Source organism: Canis lupus, chromosome 4 (genome assembly GCF_048164855.1).
Source record: "Canis lupus baileyi chromosome 4, mCanLup2.hap1, whole genome shotgun sequence".
NCBI lineage: Eukaryota > Metazoa > Chordata > Mammalia > Carnivora > Canidae > Canis > Canis lupus.
In genome coordinates, this window is record NC_132841.1 from 16654823 (window position 1) to 16677398 (window position 22576).

The following is a 22576-nucleotide window of genomic DNA, read 5'->3' on the forward strand; positions in this document are numbered from 1 at the left end:
TTGCAACTTTCACTATGATATGTTTTGGTGTTGATGTTTTTGTTGATTTTGAGGAGAGTTCTCTTTGCCTTTTGGACTTGAATGCCTGTATCCTTCCCCAAATTAGGAAAGTTGTCAGTTATAATTTGTTCAAATAGACTGTCTGCCCCCCTTTCTCACTCTTCTTCTTTTGGGACTCCTATTATATGGATGTTATTGCATTTGTAGAATTACTGAGTTCCCTAAGTCTATATTCATGATCTAATAGTTTTCTTTCCTTCTTCTTTTCCCTTTCATTATTTCCCATAATTTTATCTTCTATATCACCTATTCAATCATCTGCTTCTTTCATCTGTATTGTGATTACATTCAGTCAGTTTTGCATCTTAGTTATAGCACTTTTTATTTTTTTCAGGCTGACTAGTTTTTAGGTCTTTTATCTCTGTAGCAGGGTTTCATTCATGTCTTCTATGTTTTCTTCAAGCCCATCTAATATACTTGTGACTATTCTTCTAAATTCTTGTTCAGATGTATTGCTTATATCCATTTTGAGCAAATCCCTGGCTGTGATTTCTTGTGATCTTTCTTTTGGGAAGAATTCCTCCATCTTATCATTATGTCTAGGTTTCTGTCTTTTGTGTGTTATGAAAATTTGTTATATTTCCTGCGTCTGAGAGTACTACTATATTTAAGAAGGGGTCCTACACTATCCAGGGCCTGGCACTTCAGGAAATGTTTCCGGTGTATATTGTACATACAACAGCAACAACTCTGCTGTTGTGTTTTGGCCGCTCTTTCCCACAGGTCAGTCCTCTACAGAGATCCTTCTTGCTTGCAGTGGGGAGTATTTGAATCTTTAACTAGATGTACTTTGATTTGTTTGTTAAGATAAGCCTGATATTTTTATAAAGGATGAGCCAAGAAAAGAGAAAAGGAAAGGGAACAAAAAAGCAAACAAACAGACAAAGAAAACAAACTATAAGACTCATGCCAAAGAAAAAAAGAACAAAAAAGGAAAAAAAAAAAAAGGCACAAAACCCAGCCTGGTCCTATTTCCATCAGAACTGAAGCTGACACTTTGGAGCACTCTATGGTCAGTAGACTTGATACATGGAGGGGAGAGCTGTGTTAGTCTTCTGAGGGAGAGGCCTATCACACTGACTCACAGTCAGACCCGCCCTTGTAAAGATGCCCCTGCTTGGTGCACAGGAGCAGGATTTGGTGTAAGTGACTCCAGCCTCCATTGGAGGTGCTATGTTTCTCTCTGAAGTCTGAGGGTGCTGGTAGGTAGGGGATGGGGGAGAAGGGGTGGAAGAAAGCATCACCCTTCCTTCTTACCCAAGGGTAGGGAAGCGGGTGGAGTTGGGGGGGGGACTATGCTGTTCCGGAGGCCCTAACAGAAAAGTGAACAATCTCCCCTCCTGTGTCCCAGGCTTTCATTAGATCTCTGTCTTCAACCTGTCTGTGTCTGACTGTTGGCTAGCCTGGTGCCATAGTTCTCTTGTGTTTTATATCTGGCCAGCAGCTGGGATTCAAAACTCCAAATCTTAAAGGACCAGGCAAGGCACACACCCACTCCCCTCCCCCCAGGGGAGAGCTTCAAAGCATTGTACCTAGGACCATCCTGTCCCAGAAAAGCAGTAGGAGGCCGGTCAGTGTGAAGCACAATGAAAAGCTGTAACCGTTTTATCTGCCCTTTGCATTACCTCCTGTTGAACAGGGGCACTCAACAGTGCTTGGCAGGTCTTTGTCTTCAGGGAGGCAATGTACCCTCTTCCAAATGTACTCCCGGAAGGGAAACATTCTCTCCTCACAAGTCCCAGGGGATTCCTTGTGTGAACCCTACATACTTCTCTCTCTCCCTCTATCCCTTACTTCTGTCTGTGAAAAGAGCCCTCTCTCTTCTGTGGCACCTCAGCTTTTCTCTCCCCCCATTCACATCTTTGAACTTCACATTTGCCATGTTTTGTCTCTCCAATTGTGCAGATTGTTTTCTTAATCCTCAGATTGATTTCCTACTTATTCAAAAAGATTTGATGTTGATCTAGCTGTGTTTGAGGGAGAAGGCAAGTCTAGGGTTCCCCTACTACTCTGCTATCTTAACTCTTCCTGCTAAGATTCTGATTTTGAAGAATAATAAGGTAACATGCTGCTTTTATAATTCATAATTTATATGCATTTCCTCCATTTTCACTATGTGTTTTGGCACACAAAATCCTTCTTTCAACTGCATGCCTTTCAAGATAGGGCTATTAACATATTTGAGCATGGATGTTTCTTGGCAGTATAAAAAATAAGTATACCTTAGTAATGTACGCAGTCACACTTTGGATGACTAAGTGTCCTAGTTTGGATTTCCTGGGACATGGGACTTTCAGTGGTAAAACTGGGGCAGTCACTTATAGGCAGTCACTTATAGGTAAACTGGGATGGTTGGTTACCCTGATACCCACTTATAACATATACCCCAAAGCTCTACATTAGGTCCAGTAGGGGACTTGCTGTTGGAAAGCTAATTCTGATTATGTAAGGTGGTTTAATTTTGGAAGGCTTTGAATTTCAAGTCAAGGAGATCTTATTTATTTCTGTGAGAACCATGGTACTACCAAATGTTTTTGAATTGGAAGTAATATAAAAATACTGCTATGCACTAAAGCATTGATTTGGCATCAGTGTCTATGGTGGAATTGTAGTGAGAGAGAGAGAGAGAGATCACTTAGCACTTGGTATGAGTTTCCTGGCAAAGCCCAGATGTGATAATTGCTGCTATTGATAAGTTCTGAGACAAGTAGTCATATTTTTGGAGATGTCAAGAAAATGACTTCAATATGCGATTGTCCAGTTGTCAAATTTGGGTATTCAGTGTGAAAAGAGTTACGTAGTGGAGAAATGGGATAACTAATTGAGGAAGAGTGTTTTGGAGAAGAAAATAGAATAAAAGATAAATTTGACTCTTATACTGGTAATGGAAATTATTCTTGCCCCTATTAACTGTCTCTGCTACAAAATGGTTGTTACTTTACAAAAATTCTTGTCACAGGTTAAAATAATTTTCCAATATCTGAGGTTGATTTTCCCCAGGAGCAGACCCTGAAGTGATGATGGGAATGCAAGCATTTTATTTGGCGTGTGATATTTTTTAGAAGAGGAAGTGAGGCGTGGAAGAAGAATCGCAGAAGTGAAACATCAAACAGGTTATTGGTGTGGGCATGTGAACCCTGCACCTTGGATGTCATTATACCACATGGTTTAGGGTTCTTCCACATGAATGGCAGGGAAGCTAATGTGTTTATTTATATTATTGGCTATTGGCTGATAAAGATTCCCAGAAACATTTTATTCTCTCAGAAACATTAATTCCACCTAGTGCCCAGAATGTCCCCAGCATTTCAGTGTACATTGGCCTGAAATTGAGCTGCCACCACTGGCATCTCTTCAGCTGAGGTCTTCCTCTGCACATATGAATCACTTAAAATCATAGAGACTTAGAGACTTGGCTTCTCCACCAAATAGGCCAGTTTCCTCTCCTCTAGGATAGCTACAAGGCATATATTCTACCTCATTTTCCAGAGCTCTCCAGCAGAATTAAGTTCAAGTCACCAGGAGCACTAATTTGCTTGATAATGCACCTCCATAGGCTCCCTTCTATCCCCTACCTCACTCTTCAACTTTTCTTCCTGTGCTTGGTAGGATCATCTTCAACATTAATTACCTGCACTGGAAACTTTGCTCTAAGATCTACTCCTGGGGAATCAGATACAACATTATTATCGTTATGAAATCTAAATGAAATATTTGCTTCTAAATTGGGTTATAGGGATATGACATTGCATCCATTTTTAAAGATAGTTTTAGGGAGAGAAGTAGCAATAATTTGCCAAGGATTGTTTTGGGTATAGTCTGACTGGAGAAAGTTGAAGTGTGCTGAATAACTTTACATGGCATTCTGAAGCCCAGACTTTACTATTTCATAATGATGGCCAGATCCCAACCGAGAGGAGTAAAAGAAGTAAACATATACATCCAAATATAAAAATGATTTCACAGTTTGTAACAGGTAATTAATAGCAAGGTATCACAATTTATTCTTATTTTATACAAAAAAAAGTGGATCTTTAAAGATGAGGAATTTGTGCTTTAAAGAGAAATATGAAGCTTTGGAGGTTATATAAGTGCCTCATCACTCACTTACTTAATGCCTATCATTATGATTCCAAAAAGGTAATATATATCCAATTATTTTACTGAATGTTAAAGAACACAGTAGACTACACAAGAGCTTGTTTTTGGTGGAAAAATGTCAACGTGCAATGGAAAATAACAGATTCTAGTCACCAAGCCCTCACTCTATGTTTTAATATTAATATGTTGCCATGTTTTCAGGACACATTGTTTCAGAAAATTAGTCTTAAGTTTCTATATTTTATGAGAAGATGATTTCATTAGCCATGAAATGTCTATTTTTGTTACTGCTAAGGGAAGCTCGAGAACTTCAAAATCATAATTGAAATAGTCCATTGATGTGGTTGCTTAGCAACAAACTTTTATATAAGCAAGCTAATCATTTGCTTAAAATCTCGTTCCTTTAAACTTTTTAGCTTGTTTTTGGTAGATCACCTTTCTATAAAATGTGTTTTTTTCCCTTCATAGCTTTAAATACATGTTTGAATCTGAGATGTATGTTTCAGAGATCATGCCCAAAATTTGGTTGCCTTTGAACTATCTCTGTGGACCAGGTCAGCCTGGGTTTATTGGAATTAATGAAAATTTTGTGATTAGCAAGGTTTTTCTTTAAACTTCACCACTCAAATAATGTTAGGATTGTTACAAACAGCAATCAACTTTGACGTCAGTTAGAAATGACAGGCCCTGGATCTCACAGATGATTTCTCTCCCAACCTCCTCCTCATGTCTGATATTTTCCATTCCCAATCACTGTTTCTTTCTTTCTTTCTTCTTTTTTTTTTTTAGATTTTATTTAGAGACACTTTTTTTTTTTTTTTTTTTTTTTTTAGATTTTATTTAGAGACACACACACACAGAGGCAGAGACACAGGCAGAGGGAGAAGCAGGCTCCACGCAGGGAACCTGAGGTGGGACTAGATCCCGGGTCCTCGAGATCACACCCTGGACCGAAGGTGGCGCTAAACCGCTGAGCCACCCGAGCTGCGCCCCAATCACTGTTTCTATCAGGAAAGTAACTCTCAAATACCTAAGGTACTAAAAATTGTTTCTTTTGTTAAGATTATAGTAGCAAAGTTTTCCATTCCTTTTCCATATTATCAATGTTTAACTGTTTTCAATGTAGGTTCACAAGGAGCTGTGAGTTTGGTGGATAGTACATGAGGTCTAAGGTTAGATGGCCTTTGGTTAATGTCCTTACTGCACTGTTTACTTTTTGGGTGACTTATTAGTTTGTGCCCCCGAGCCTTAGCATCCTCATTTTAAACAAGGGCTATAGAAGTACATTTTATTAGGGCTGTTGTAAGAATTCAAATTGATACGTAAGGAGTAACTTATCTAGATGTCAGTGCTCAAGAGAAGCAGAAGTGAAAACATAGGGAAAAGTATTTTAGACATCATTTAGTTCAAATCAGGGTAGATTGTTGTGCTCCGAACCAAATATGACAGAGAGATAAATCCATTGTTGCTTTGCTTGCATTTACTGGCCAATGCATCTTCCCCAATAAACACTTCTTTAGCTGTTCCTCTCTGTTGGTGACCATGTTGTGTTTAGGAGGATGCAATTTTGTGTAAGACAATGTTCCCTGCTCAAAAGTCAGTGTGTAGTTTTGGAGTTGAGAGAGAGATTAATGAATATAATTAGCCACAAGTATGGTGTTGCATATAATGTGAAAAAATGAGAGATGATGAACATTTCTAGAAATATTCACTTTTCTTGATCTAGAACAGCACAATTTTTTTTTTTAATTTAAAGCCACTTAGATGCATGTAGTTGCATCCCTTAGGAGGTTTTTATTTGCATCATATTCACAAATTCTACTCACTTTACTCAATCTGTATCATTCATTTCTTACATCTCTCCATTCAGTTCCATGGAAGAAAAATAGCATGAGCACTGAGTAATCCCACTGAAGACTCTTTGCAAATATGCCTACTATCTGCTGCTATAGTAGAAAAAGCCTGGTGACAGATAACTTTGACTTAATTCACTTTCCATCACTTAAGAATTATGTGGACTCAGGAAAGTCAATAGTAGTTTCCTTGAGCCTGATTTCCATCTTGACTAAATGGGAATGATAGTACAATGGTGACTGAGGGGGAGAGTAAATGAAATAATGTTACGAAAATGTCTAGCACAGAGCTAGGTAGAAGGGGATCAGTTATGTCCTCCATCATGTATCCATTATATAACAGACTTCTATGAAAACTTAATATACGGCAGATATCATTTACCTGCAGAAATGATAAGGACAGCATATATGCTGTCCTTGACAAGACTCTAATAAGAGAAGAACAATACATATAAAGATAACTCATAACAAAAATAAGCACTTTTTTCTTTGCAGAACCCTATGGGGACAGCAAGAAGAGGGCTGGATACTGCATGGCACAATTCAGAAAGAGCTCAAGAAGGAAAAGGCGTTGGTGTTGGATGTTAGAAACAGGAGCTTGGGGGATCCCTGGGTGGCTCAGCGGTTTAGCACCTGTCTTTGGCCCAGGGTGCGATCCTGGAGTCCCAGGATGGAGTCCCGCATGGAGGCATCCATGCAGGCACCCAGCATGGAGCCTGCTTCTCCCTCCTCCTGTGTCTCTGCCTCTCTCTCTCTCTCTCTCTGTGTCTATCATAAATAAATAAATAAATAAATCTTAAAAAAAAAAAAGAAAGAAAGAAACAGGAGCTTGCCAGGTAAATAAAAAGATTTTAATTATTGAACTCCAGAAGAGAAATACTAGTATTTCATACCCCATTTTCCAATTTCTGAGTGAAAACCTGTACTTTATATGTTCAGTAGATTGTCCTTGTGAAGGGACAAATGAGAGATTTAGTGTCAGCTGATTAGCCATGAAATCACACTCGTTTAGGCTCGGAACTCTAGTCCAAGCATTGCTGGGAATGAGGCATTTGATGGTATCGTGTCAGAAGCATCACATTTATTATCTCCAGGAAATTATAATGTCAGAGTTATAGACTTATTGCAGCTAATGCTCCAGAAGGTAAGAAATAACCAGCAAATGCAAGAGTTAGGCACTTGTTTTTTATCTTTCAATATTAATTTGTTTCAAGTCAGATACTCTGCCTTGTTTAAAGGCATTAGTGCCCAAGCACAAATGAAACTAGATTTAATTTTCTCTAAACAGATATGAATTTCAGACATCTTTATCTTATAGAGAGGTTCAAACACTACTGATACTCTTATGTGCTGACACAAGGCTTAAAAATTTTATTTAACTTAACAGAAGGTCATTATCTACAATTACCTGTGGCTCTACTCCTGACTCATGACTTTGTAAAGCCCTGTTTTCTAATATTTGCAGCTTATTGTTGATCTTAGTTCTTGTTTGGTATATGGAAGTATTTGATCTGGGGAAACCATGACAGTATGATCATGCTATTGTGTGTCAAGATATTAATTTTTCTTCTTGGTTAATGGCATCCAATCCTGTGCCTGAACTAAATGTATTTATTACTTTTAGCACACACGTATCAAAAGACTAACCACATAATGGTTTTCATTGGGAAGCTTTGATTTTAGGTACAAATTTTTCTTGTCCTAACATAGTGGTTTTGTAATGCAAATGTTTAATTAAGATGGCTTTAAGTCTAATGCATGGGTGGCCTTTGTGCCAAAGATGTTGCTATTATGAGCTGGAATTAGAAAGGAATAATACATTTCACTTTGGAGGACTTCCCCAGCTCTTGTGACTATAAGCTAGGTAGGTCAGCGAATTGATTCTCTACTTCCCAGAAGTCCTAAGACGATGATTTAGAAAGAGGCTTCTTGGATGGAAATCATCAGTGCATTATTACATCATGCAGCTCTGTGGTGCATAACTTTCCATGATGACCAACTTTGCTAGAGGCTCAAGACTAGTCATAATGGCATTATACTCTGATCATTTTGGCACTATGCTCTGATATGTGTTATACTCCCAGAATCCCTCTGATTTGAGATTTTTACCCAGATCTTGGATTGTTGGTCCTTTGGTATAATTTTTAAGTGGTTCTCCTTCCATGTCATCTAGAGATCCTAAATTTCCACATGAAATCATCCTTAGTGTTTGCAAAGGAAATTTTCTTTTTTAAGGTTCTTGCACTAATCTACTCTTTTTAACATCTTTGCCATTCAAAAAAGGTGGGGGAAATAGTTTTCATTCCTTTCTAGCCATCCTTTTTTTCTCATTCTCAAATCATAGTCACCTTCTCCTACCCCTGCCTACATTTCTACCTTGAGTAAAATTACTGCTTTCAGTAGCTATTCCTAAAGGATATATCCTGATGTAAGACTTGTAACAAGATTTTTATAAAGGTGATAACTAATGTCAGGATGGTAAATTATAAGTAATTTCCTCCAAATTCTTTAACATTGTTATTATTTGTAATTAAAAGATCCCCACACACACTGAAGAAAGGGGAAAAACCAACAAAACTTATATCTTATTCAATATGGTAGAGTGGTTAAAGGCAGGGGATTCAAAGTCTGGTTCAAGATGAAATCCCAAATCTGCTCACTTCTTTGTTTTGTGTACTTGGGAATGTTACCTAACCTCTATAGTCCTCAATTTTATCATCTTCACAGGGTAGATGGAAGGACCAAATAAGGCTAATACACTGAGCGGCACAAACCAAGTTTCCAAATATTGATATTTGGAATAAAAATAATGAATATGGAATAAAATGGAATGGAATAAAAATAAAAAATAAAAATAATGATATTTTTATCATTATGTCTATAATCTCTTATCTTTAGTTTTAAAATCCCCAAAGCTTGTGATCCCTGGGTGGCGCAGTGGTTTGGCGCCTGCCTTTGGCCCAGGGCGCGATCCTGGAGACCCGGAATTGAATCCCACATTGGGCTCCCGGTGCATGGAGCCTGCTTCTCCCTCTGCCTGTGTCTCTGCCTCTCTGTCTCTCTCTGTGTGACTATCATGAATAAATAAATAAAATCTTTAAAAAAAATAAAATAAAATCCCCAAAGCTCTGAACACCAAAATATTTTTCTTAAGTTTTATGCTAAAACTTATTTGGAAAAAACCATTGACGTAAACAGATTTGAGGCTACTTACACTTTACTTAGTGTTATTATTCATTCATTTCTCTGTGGAAGTATTATGGTTGTTGATTTGGGGTACTGCAATAATATACAGATTAGCTTTTTAAAATCCATGATTTAAATATTGGTATACATATATATATGATCTCCAGGATTTCTTAAGAAAGTCTAAATGGCACCATCATTTCTTATATTTCACTCAGAAGTTGTTTGTTATTCATAATGGTCCCCAGGATGTCACAAAAATCATTGCTGTGGTTTGATGAAGGTCAGTGCTTGTACAGAGAATTGCCTCCATTGACATATTCCCATTTTCCAGAGATCCTGAGAGCATTTTAGATAAGGATGAGGTCGCTTCTGCACTTTTTCTGACATTCATGTCATAAGGTTTTTCATACAAATTAATTAATAGGACAAAATAGAATTGTCATAAGTATGAAAATCAAATTGCTTCATGCTGCAAAAATTCTAATTTTTGAATGGCCTTTGCCTCACGTATGATACTTGGAAAGGTAGGCTATTTTCTGGTTTCCCTCACACATTTCATATTGGTCTCTTCTGGGGAGTTCTTATGAAGCAGGGTCCCTGGACATGGGACTGAAGAGCTTTAAGCAGCCACAGGCCACTGGATATAAATTCAATAGTCCTCAGCTCCTCAAGTTACTTAAAGTGTACCATAAAAACCACAATTCCTTTCTTCCTCTGGCTGCTGGTTTTTTATTTTCTTCCTCCTTCACCACCTTCTGTAGGGCTTTCCCTTTCATATATTTTGTTTTTGGTCTTGCCTATGGTCAAAATCCATGTCTCCATCCGTGTACCCGTAACAAGAAGTTTTGTTAGTTGAGTGTTGCTGCATAACAAATTAGTCTAAAATTTCACAGCTTAAAACCACAAACATTATTGGTCTGCAGACCTCTGAAGGCTCAGCTGAGGCTAGAACGTCTGCTTCTTGGCTCACTCAAGTGACTGTTGGTCAGAGGTTTTAGGTCCTCTCCATACAGGCCTCTCTGTAAGAACTCATTTGGACTTCCTCACAGCTTGGTGGCTGTGTTTAAAGGGCAAGCTTTCTGAGAGATAGCTCCACAAAGGCCGTATAATCTCTTATGAGCCATAATCAAAATCCAGGCAGTATATTGTCACCACTGTTTTTTTGATCAAGTCAGTTAAGGGGATGGAAAATAGACTCCACTTTTTACTGGGGAGTGGGAACATTCTAGAAGAGAATGTTGAAATATGGAAATAATGCTGTGGCAAAGTTTTTAGAAAATATTATCTGCTATACTGTGGATTTTCTAAATCATAGAGTACTCAAACCAGCCAAGATATATGAAAATCCATTTAGGCCAGAACTAGGGGTAGAAAGCAGGGGTACAGTGGAGGGAAGACAATGTAAAGGTAAATAGCTGGGCTTTCTTCTAGTTCCATTTTAGCCACCGTCTTTCCTATGTGATCAGCTGCCTCTTCTAAGACAAGATAATGTAAACTTAAGAAATGTATCCTCCTACTTAGCCTTAGTTATAAATTCCCTAACCTTATTTTCTAGGGAGATAATTAGAAGTTAGGTGTTGAGATCATCATTCTTTATTGCTCAGCTGGAATGGAATGAAATTTACCTTAAAAAGTGATTTTTTGCTGGGTTAAGTGCTGATTAGAAATGACTGATATGAGATCACATTGTATTCTTTTTTTTTAAAACTCTGATTTCTTCATATAAGTGAAATAGAGGTCGATTAAAAAAACAATGTTAATGCACAAGAAGATGCCAGGGGAATAATATAGGACCCACATCATAGAATTTCTTAGGGTGAGGTATGCTCTGTATATCTATGCACATAGGGATATGCTTTGACTTAGAGTATGACTTAAATCTACCTTAAACATAGTTCTTTAAAAAAATTAACTGAGAGAAATAGTCCCTCTCTAATCTCATGCTTTTCCTCTCAAATTGAAGCAAGGCATGAAGTCCCTTTTAACTAATTCTGTTCAAAGATGAAAGGCTCTTCCTGGAGCTCATTGGGGTTCTATGTCTCAAAACTGCCTAAGTAAGTGGAAAATTCTATATGAAGAGGTCTTATTGCTTACATGGAGGACAAGGCAACTGAAGGACTGACTAGAAAAAAATCTTTATTTCTATAATATCAATCAAACTGTCTCATTAGGATGTCCATATTGCTAGTGATTAATCCTGTCCTTGTTGGCAAAAGCTGCACTAATACTTTTTAATATGTCCTTTGCTACCCGTCAAACACTTCATTGAAAGCTCTCACTAATCTGTTCTGTGCATATATAATTTGTGTCCATATAAACTATCTCTGAGCAAGGTACACAGCCAACATAGTAGCTACTAGAATTTTAAGCTGTACAAGGAATTGTGTAGAAATATATGGTAAACCAGGAAAGAAAATCAAATGGAAGGATGAAAAGGGAAATGTCCTCATACAGGAATATTGGAACCTTTGTTATTTAGAAGCTTGATAATAGTTTACCAAGGATTGGCTAAAATTACCCTCCTGACAGGTTCATTATTTTGGGCCTGAGAACAGTTAGACATCAGCCTCTGTGGCCTTTATATAATTGCCATGGCTGTACGTTGGAGCATTTCTCTGCTGCTGCTGCTACACAAGGTCTACTTCCTATTCCTGTTTTCCAAGGCTTCTAAAGACATGGACCTGCTGTCAACTCTGTGACACACCATCTCCACACACTTTCCATTAGGGCCAGTCCTTTAGTCTTTTCCAGGATGGTTTTCTTGCTTTCTGTTTCATAAGCTATGCTCTGAGCTTTGGCCCATGCTGCTCCCTCTTTGTTCTTAGGAGCAATGCAACATTTATTGAGTGTATGCAATGTACATGACTGACATAGAAGAGACAGCCTCTGCTTTCAAGAAACCTATTGGTTGAGATAATAAATGTTCATTTTTGAAGATGCAAATATCTCAGTTTAGGTTACATAAGAATCAGTTTTTAAATATTAATGTACACAGTTTTAATCAAATTGCTTACTGTATAACAGTAATAATAATTATTATAACTACACCTTGTAATTCTATACTACTTTTAGAATTTTAGAATAAAACATTCCTATTATCTCACTTGATTCTGTGGCAGCTTTTGCTTCTTTATTTTCTTTTATGTATTGTGGATTAACAAATTAAAATGCATATAACATACAATAAAATTGTAACCTAGGAAGTATATTCTAGAAGTAGAATATACTGAAACACATATACCCTGAAACTTACTGTGTTCTCTTTCCACTAAATCATACCTTTTCACTTAATGGTTGACTAAGGCCAGTATATACAAAGGTACAAGGAATTGGTACTAGATGAAAGAGAAAATAATTTTTGGATCTTGGAACAGCAGTTCTGGGTAGGTGGTTCTGGGTCATTGGTATAACAGGGTAAAGACAATGGTATTTAGTGGTCCAGGAGTAGTAGTTACCAAAGTTAACCTTATCTATTAAAAATGTTGCTAAGGGTCAGGCCTGTGTTTCAAAGACAGGAATGGAAAAGCTTTCTCTTTTCTGCTTCCTTTTATTTTGAAATTTAGCTATAATATTTCCTGCTCCTAGATCCCCACACTCAAGGCCAATGGTATTTGTAATTCTGATTTTCTTTTACAGATGCATTAAGGGAAACTTTGTACATTAATACAGGGACACAACAACTATGTATAATCTTGGTTCTATGTAACGATTCATTTTTAGTTTCCAATAATCCATTCCCAAGTCAAATGTTCTTCCTCTCTTCCCTTAATAAACAAATTATTTTCCTAAATCAGGGCCTAACTTACATCATCTTAGGTGAGCTTATAAATTTTTTTTTTATTTCTTTAGGTTGCTGATTGATTCTTAACTTTGATATTCTGTTAAAGTCTTTCTGTCCAGTAACATGATGATTTGGGAGAAAGAAATGATTGTGGTGAAGTTGCTGCTTTCTTCCAAATGTTTCTACTCCTCCCTTGCACACAGGGGACTTTCCTTCTTTAGTCCCTTGAAGTTAGCCATGGTCATGTGACTTGGCCAATGAAATAAGAAGTATAAGAAGTAATGAAGTCTGAGAAGAAGCTTGGAGATCTGGTCTGTGATTTGCCATGTTGTTTTTCTCTGTCAGGGTAACTGACAAGACTCTAGGTTGGTGGCTGCCCCATCAGCTCCCATCAGCAGTCTGCCATAGATATGCAACATGAAGAAAAAAGTTTTCACTGTGTTATACCACAGAGTTGTGGGTGTTAGTTGTTACTGCAATATAACCTAACTTATCTGTCTTGTATAAACACTAAATTGTTTAAATTCTAAAGACAACTCAAGAAATAGCCATAAAACTGGATAGAAAGCAAAACAAAACAAAAATCCTCCCTACAAAATAAACAATAACAACAGCAACAAGCAGGAAGTTCATCTCATCAATCAGAACCATAAAACCTTTCAGTGTCAGCTTCCTGGGGTTGGAAGAGTTCAGTGCGCTGTGGTCAATGAAGGAAACACAGATTCAAGGACCACATTGACATTTCATTGTTTATTAGTCATTGTGGCACAGATGTAAATGTTCCTTTAAAAATAATGGTGTGAACTTGCTTTATTATGTTTTTTTATTTAAAGATATTGGGTCAATTCACAAAACAGGCTGCCCTTTCCAGAATCTTTTCAAATAAACTTCCTAGAGGGCTTTGTATCGTTACACCCTGGGTATGCTGATCTGGAGTATAGACAATACTATCTATTCAAGGAGAACTATACCCAGGGATGGGATTTCTACAACCCTCAACTGCCCTCTTTTTTTTTTTTTTTTTTTACTCCTACTTTTCTGATCATGCAAATAAAAAGGCAGTGATTAGATTAGAGGAAGGAAATGTTGATTAATCACCACAGTTAAAGATTCATGACTTCTACCTGAATATTAGCCACATCAAATTCCAGTGATTTAAAAGGAAAAACTCTGTCATTGTCAATCATCAAATGTCAAATGTCTAAAATTACTTGATGTTATGAGTTTGTGAGTTTAATGGGAATCCTTAACCTTCTCTTTAACCTCTATTTTGAGGAATAGGGACTGAAGAAATTTCAAAATGAGACCTATATTTACATTGTGGCTTTGCCATTTTCTAGTTTTTTACTTTGGATAACATGATTTAAACTCTCTGAACTTCAGTTTTCGCCTCTGTGCAAATAATACCCATTTCAAAAGGGATAACATAGTCAACATACCAAACCTCGTCCTTGCCACATAGAAGACACGAGGAGATCAGTTTTCTTTCTGTTTTCCTCAGCCCCAAATTTATTCTGTTATTGTTTAGATTACATTCTAGATTTTAAAAAATCCCGAAGTTAGATTTTAAAAAAATTAATGGCTGGGATCCCTGGGTGGCTGAATCAGTTAAGCATCAGACTCTTGGTTTCTGCTCAGGTCATGATTGCATGGGTTGCAGGATCAAGCCCTGCCTCCCGTCCATGCTTAGAATGGGATCTGCTTGAGACTCTCTCCCTCTGCCCCTCCCTCCACTCATGTACATGCTCTCTTTCTCTCTCTCTCTGAAATAAATGAATAAACCTTGAAAAATTTAATGGCTATTCATTTTATATTGTTAATATATTTTATACTAATATATTTTTCCAATGTCTTTAACATTTCCAAATTTTAGACTGTGCCTGCCTGTTCTGGGCAGAAAGAAAATAGCAAACTTAATACCAAAGCAAGTTAAACACTAGTGGCTACATTGTTTTCAGTGCAAAATATAATCTAAAAGAAATGCAAAAGCTTTCTTCCTATAAGACCTCTTTGTCTTATAACAATTATTCATAAAGCCCTATGCAATACTGGTAGAGTAATGAGCCCATTTCTGTGGAAATGCACTCATTTCTATTCAGCTTGCTGGTTCCCAAGGGAATTATGAATTGCTTTTTTAGTTTGAACATGTAGTTCATGAATTTCAAGGAAAAATATATATCAGGAGTCAATAACTATTTACCTTTAGATATCTAGACAACTGCTTAAACAGTTTGGAAAAAACCTAAAGAAATAAAAGAGAAAGAAATGAAAATTGAAATGCTTGCTATTTGTAGATATAACCGAAATTCCCACACTCTCTTAGTAACACATCCTTCCTAGGATGATGATAAAAGTGCAGCACAAAAGATTGCAGTGGGAATCTCGACAACCATCATGAAGCTGTTGGTAAATATTCGGATGTATAGCTTTTGTCTTCTGGCCTCTTTCCTGTTGTTAGGGGAAGTAGATGGCAGGAGTGGTTTGGAGAGGCCAAAAGGGATATATCACCAATCCTGGAGGACTGTGTGCAGCCCCACGTTTATAAATGGCTGGCCCATAGATAGGCTGCACTCTTTAAAATCCTGTATTTGAATCCAGAGGAAGCACATTTTCTCTCCAGCTCCACATAGTCCCAATGACTCCCTGCTGTGTTCCACATTAGTGTTGCCCTCATTTACATTATTAGGCTTAAGTATGGGGTGTTTGAATTGAGATCCCATCTTCTCTTCTGTTACAGTGCAGCAAATGTCTGTCTTGCTGTAGGGGGCTGGCCTCTGTCCTCATCTTCCAGACCCCGTCTCCTCTGTGCCACTCAAATGCTTTGCTCCTACAGCTACTCCCTTTTTCTCCTTCATCAATCTCTCATCCTGTATTGGATTTTTCTATTCAGCATAAAAACATGTTCTATGTCCTCCCACTTCCTTAGAAACAGAATGCCCCATTTTCCCTTGACCTCATATTCTGCTTCTGTCTCTATTTTATATGGGTCCTTAGTATCCTCTGCTGGATGCTGAATGGCTCTGCCAGGAAATTATACAGATGTTGGCATGAATGACACACTATTATGACACGAAATAACATTTATTATTCACAAAATAAAAAAGCAAAAGTATTGCCCAAGGATAAAGGCTCAAGTTTGGTCTGAATGAAGCAAGTGCAAAGCATGATGAAAAACTGGCTTTTATTGATTTGGTGGGGTTGTGAGTGCTGGATGGGGTTTGTGTGGGTTGAATTGCCCCACCAGCACCAAGGGAAGGAGCTTGTGAGCTTTCTACCCACTTGTCCAGATGTGGAACAATAGGAACAGGAGAAGAATTGAAGCAAGGGCTGAAGAAGAGAGAGAGAAGCGAACACCTTGCTGAGCAGGAAGGGATCATGACCCAAGCAGAAGGCAGCCGCTTCATCGGCTGAGTCCACACAGGCACCCCTACAATTGTCTTTTAGTTTCCAGTACTCCACCAAAAAGATTCCGCCAAAGTCATGTAGGATCTTCATGTCACCAAATCCAATAATTGTGTCTGTTCATCTTACTAGATCACCCTGTAGTCTTTGACTTATATGACCATTTAACTGTTCTTGATACATTCTCCTGTCTCTATTCTATTTCTTTCTGTAGGTTCAGAAGAAATATATTTCCCTGGTTACTCTTCTCAGTTACCTTCATGTGATGCTTTCCTCTCTGATCTGAAAATACTGGGGTCATTTAGAACTCTGTCCTTTTTTCTCTTTTATGTCAACCCCAATGCCATAGCACATATCAGTTTTTTTTGTGGTTTTAAATATCTATATACCAATGCAAGTTTATGTCTCCATACAGATATTTCATATGATTTTCAGGCTTAAAATCCAGGCTATTTGAAAGCTTTATTTGCATTTCTCATAGACATCTGAAACCTGAAACTCCCCAAGGAAAGTCCAATTTCCCTTCCAAAATGTGTTCCTCCCTTAATTTTCTCTATTTCAGTAAGTGACATTACCAAGCCTCCATGACTAAAGCCAAAAACCTAGAATTATTATTGATTATTTCTTCCCTTCCCTCATCTCTCACATGTACACTCCATCAGCACCTCCCATTTCTGTACCCTACAATATAGCTCATCCTGCCTAGTCTGTTTATCATTAGTCTAGAAGAGGAAGTTGTTACTTGCTCTAAGTTATCATCCCTTCTTCCCAGGGCTACTGTGGGAGCCTCCCAACTCATCTACATATTTCCATTCTTTTCTCTCTAATCGAGCTTCTCAGAGCAGTAAGAGTAACCTTTATGAAATAAATTATATCACATCACTCTTCTGCTTAAATTCCTCCAGTGACTTACTGATCTACTCAGAGTGACTTCCAGACACCCTATCATGACACACACAGTGCCCTCTGTGTAGCCACCATGGTTAGGGGATCATTCTGCATATGTTACTCCAAATGCTTTTCAGACATTCACTTATCTAATCTCTGCACCAGCCCTGTCATTTAAATATTATTATTATCTTCATTTTTTTAGCAGAGGAAATGAACTGTGGGATGTTAAGTAACACGCCTATGGGGGTACAAATGGAAAATAGTGGAGCCAGGATTCAAAACCAGGTCATCTGGCTCCACAGTAATATGTGACCACCACATATTACTGCTTCTCATGGGCAAAGGCATGGACAAAGAAATGAGACAGATTTCTTAGTAAGGCATGAAATGAATGGTCATTCAACCATTCTTAAATTCACCCAGAGAAGCAAAGCCCCTGCATCATAGGTCAGGACTAAGAAGCTTTGGCAACTCTCTGCTCTCTGCAGCACAGTTTTTATGCCAGCAGTGGGTCTGGGTTGAGCCTTTGAATGATCCTTCCCTTCTTCTTCTTTTCTTTCTTTCTTTTTTTTTTTCCCCCAATCCAAGCATATCATCAGCATGGTAACCTGTGGATTCCAGCTTGACAGTTTTGTGCTGCTTGCAAATGGCATGGCTATGATGGCAATGTCAAAATGAGACTGAGCGTGCAGTGTGCTACATAAATTGTCACAGGCACTAACAGAATCGAATTCACCTTCCTTGTCAACATATGAAGTGTCACCCTTGCCCTCAGCAGCAATTTTTTGGCATGTCTGCCAATCCCACTGATAGGTTCTAAAATGGTAGGTTATAAGAGTCAATAAAATGTTGATATTGAGTTCTGCTCTGTGCAGGGCAAAATGCAGGATATAGACTGAGGTCCAGTTCCTGCTTTTAAGGCAAGAGGAAGAGACAACATACTTTTACTAAATACACTAAAAGTCAGTTTGGGATGTTACAAAAATCTATTGAATGCTGTCAGAGCACAAAAGAGGGAAGGATCAATTCTCCCAGAGGAAATAAGAAGACTTCATGGAGTAGATGATGGGCACTAATGAATTTTACAAATATTTGTTGAATTTTTACTGTATTTTAGACTCTGGACTGGGTACATCATGTATTTAATGGAATTAATTTAAGTCAGATAAGGAAAGAAAAATGTAATCTCTCAACTTTTCTCTATATTTATTTCCTGATACTAGGCAAATTTTGTCTAGTTTAGTAATTCTACTTGCTTACAGTGTATACCTATCTTGGTGGGGATGGGCAGAAATTAGAAGGATGGAAGCCAGGGGTGCCTGGCTGGCTCAGTTGATGGAGCATGCAACTTTTGATCTTGAGGTCATGAGTTTGAGCCCCAAATTGGGCATAGAGATTACTTAAAAAAAAAAAGAAGGAAGGAAGAGGCCACGTGCTTCTGCTCTGCTTTAGAGAGAGTGTCCAGGTACAAACCGTTCATCATTAGAGACTGAAGCTTTTAATATACATGTATTCTGGAAATTCATACTGAAACATCATCATAATTGTTAATAGGAAAATAATCCTGCACACAGGCTTGAAAACATTTTGAAAATAGTCCCTTTTGATTATTTCTGTTTAATTTTTTTCTTATTAAGTGAATGTCTTGCTTTTCCTCCAAAGTTCTTCCAGTACATTCCATAATTACACAGTACCTTTGTGTAGCTGAGATGAGAAATATCTGCTCTGACATGCTTTGGAACTAGACACAGTAGTTATTCTGGGAAGAAGTCAGGAGACAAAAAGGAAATAACTGCAAAGACAATAGGATAAATGAAAAGAGCAAATGATAGCTGGTTTTGTGACATACTTAGAACCCCATTCAAATCAAGTTCCTGACCTTCACTAGATCTGCTGGGTAATGGTGTGGGGGAGAGAACATGAGGAAGAAAGTTTGAGGAAAGAATCTTGTAATGCTATTTTTGGAAGAAATCCTATGGCCAGCTTTAGTCCATCATTTCCAGGTCCACTTGGTTCAGATTGTAGAGCCCCAGATGGATGATATCAATTCAACACCCTTGGCTTAGTATAGAGTCCTCTTCCTCCTTCATTGGCCTGGAAAGTGTCCTTGGGCTCCAGGTTTGGTATGGTTCAGTAACTTTTCAGGAACCTAAACTCCCTGGATTATGCACAAGTTCTTCTGTATGTAAGTAGAGATATCTGTGAGATGGTCAGGAATAAAAATACAACCACCCCAACAAAATATGGTTTTGAATGCTATGGAGGGTTCAGAATACTTTGGATTCAGAAAATGCTAACTTCTAATCTCTATGTCCTCACTAAGTAGTGCTAAGTTGGGCAAGCTATTTAATGTTTCTAAGCCACAGCTTCTTTGTGTGCACATTGAGATGAATCAGGCCTTATAGTGTTGAGAAGATAAAACAAGATAATCTACATAGGAGTAATGGGCATAGAGCTAGGACTTTGTTCAGCAAAGGGTGAAATATAATGACAGCTAGTCCTAGAGTCAGAATCAGTCCTGATCATTTCTACTGATTGTGCTAATTACCCTGGCTGAGTAGGGTAGTGATACCAGGTCACGTCACCCAGATCCCCCCATTAGGAACTAGGCATTTATTCCTAAGTGATTGGCAGTGTTGGCTGCTGATGGTTCAGGGCTGCATCCCTTTCTGAGAATTGCCCTCTGATGAAGGAGGCTGCCTTGCTCAGGTTGTGCCCCCTCCTCAGGAGCAGCCCACATCCAGTGATTGATCACTGTTGGGCAGTACAAAGGCTCAGACTCTTGCCTTAATAAGAACACCTCTGGAGGATTTCCAAGCTTGAGAGCTTTTTGAATGACTGGCAAGGCTTACAACCATATCTCACTTTGTCTTCTCTGTTCAATTCTGCTTCCTCTGCTCCCCGACAGTTGTCCCTGAGAACACATCCCAAGAAGCCTCCTGCATGTACCTCTTGGCATCTGAGAGTCCCTTTTCTCAGGATCTCAAGAGAGACAGGAGGCATCCCCATTTTCCCACACTACGCATTCTTCCTGAAGAAAGGGGTACATGGTTCCAGAGCTGAAGCTTCCCAGAGCGCTGGTGTTAGCAATAGTCTACTGTCTGTTGTCGGTGCCATCAGAATGGTTCTTTCTTCTTTTCCCTGAAAATTCCAGGCTTCCCCAAGCTTTTCTGTATTTTCTGTCCACACAGTTTAGTTCACCCCAGACTAATTCAATGCTTTTCTCTCTCGACCCAGGTGAGCAGGGCTAGAAGTTGAAGAGAGGACAGCTGCAACCTGACATCAATTCCACATGTTCCTTCATCTCACTGTTCTTTAAGAAGAAGTGACAGACACTTTACTGAGACAACATAAAGAGGACTGAATGAGGAAATAGAATGTGAGTCCCTGAAAGACTGCCTGTCTGTTGGCTTGTGATTTTGAAGTGGCTTGAGTATTACCTGGCAAGACCACAGTAGGCTTTTGAAAAAGACAAGCAGGCTCACATTTGTTAAAACTCTGAGTAGCTTGCATCAATGCTAGGCTGCCAAAGATCAGCTAACTTTAGGCGATACCCAGGGCTTCTAGCTTCAGAAGGTTTCCCTGGTAGGTGAACAGTTTTAAATAAATCATATAAATAAATCCTTGTTCAATGCCTGCTTGCCACATGCAGAACACTGCTTTTGTCATTCTGAGGTTTGCAAAGGATGATCTCTGCCTTTGAAAAGTCTAGGGTTTGGCTGGAGTCATAAAAGATATTGCATAAAATATTTCAACCACTGACATCAAATGTTCTGAAGACAATCCTAAAATCATGATAGCTTCAAATTACATGCCAGCCAGGCCACTGTGACCGTCTGCTACAGCTGTGCAGATTTCTTAGTATTTTAGCTGGCTTAACTGAATATTCTCACCCACAAAAGTAGGTGGCTGTGTTTTTTTGTTGTTGTTTTGATATTCTAGAATATCCAAATCTGGAGACACTTAAGAGCAAAGTGCCTGAAATGCTATATAGCAATTGTCTAGTTTGTTTTTTAAAAAATGTCCAGCCATGAAAAACTTCAAAAGTCAGGGGGGAAAACTCTGCTTTAAGATAGCAGTATTCTCCTTTGGTAATCTTCCACACAAACTCTATCAGCAACTATTGGACTCTTAAATCTTTCCAAGTGTTATGTATTAAGGAAAATAGGAAAGTTATTAAACTTGTGCCTATAGGGAAATATGAATCATAAAAATACAATCAACTAGAATTAAAATGTTCAATTTTGTATAATTTATGTTGAGAGGAGAAACACTAAAAACAAAATTTATTAAAAGAAAAAACAGTAAATGAAGTCATCCTCAGGCATTAGAAATTCTCTTTAGCTTTCAGCATAGATACTCTGCCGTTGGGAGCATTCCTAACTGTATAGGAGTGGGTTATAAGTCTTCGTATGGAATTGAGGTCATGTTGATTAACCAAACAGAAAATTTTTCAAAAGAATAATATTGCATATTATAATGCCTTTAAAATTTGTTGCGGTTTGTTTTAAGGAGAATTTCTTCTTCTTTTTTAAACAAAGATTTATTATTTATTTATTCATGAGAGAGAGAAAGAGAAGCAGAGACATAGGCAGAGACATAGGCAGAGACTCCTGCAGGGAGCCTGATGCGGGACTGGATCCTTGGACCCCGGGATCATACCCTGAGCCAAAGGTAGACACTCAACCGCTGAGCCACCCTGGCATCCCTAAGCAGAATTTCTTCTTACCAAATGAAATTTTGTCTGAAATACCCATCTGTCTATCAGATAAAAGTCATGTTTTAATAACATACAGGTCCTAAAATGCATTTAGTAAAATGTATTTAAATGTCTTAATTAAAGCTTTTTTGATGAACATGAAAATTTAATTTGCCATCCAAATTTTTATTTTATGTTAGCTACACAATATGGAGAAAATTGCCACTCACACAAATAAGTAGCTTAATATGACAGTTTCTTTTCTTTTTAAAAAATTACACCTTTTAATTATAGTATACTTTTCTAGTAGATATGAGAAGAGACATTATAGTTGGAGGTTTGCCACTAAACAACTTAACCTGGCAACAGCCATTAATATATTGGTTTTCTTTTTTTTATTTTTTATTTTATTTTATTTTTTTTATTGGTTTTCTTTAATGTAGTATAATTTGGGATTTGTGTGTATATGTTGTTTATAATAGTTTTAAAGATTCATTTAAAAACATAAAAATAAAAATTGAATGAAATATTTACAGATTTCTAAACATCTCCTCCAAGAAAATGCCAATCTTTATTATAACAAATGATAAAAGCATCAAA

The 22576-nt window shown here is 37.9% G+C and overlaps 1 long non-coding RNA gene across 1 annotated transcript in view; it reads left to right on the forward strand.

Annotated features, from left to right (window-relative positions):
• The window catches only part of LOC140631502 (uncharacterized), a 351199-nt gene extending 328976 nt beyond the window's left edge, over window positions 1–22223 (forward strand). The window contains exon 4 of the long non-coding RNA XR_012029047.1: window positions 20515–22223. This is a non-coding gene — a long non-coding RNA (uncharacterized lncRNA). The remainder of the gene's footprint in view (window positions 1–20514) is intronic.
• Window positions 22224–22576: the final 353 nt, after the last annotated feature.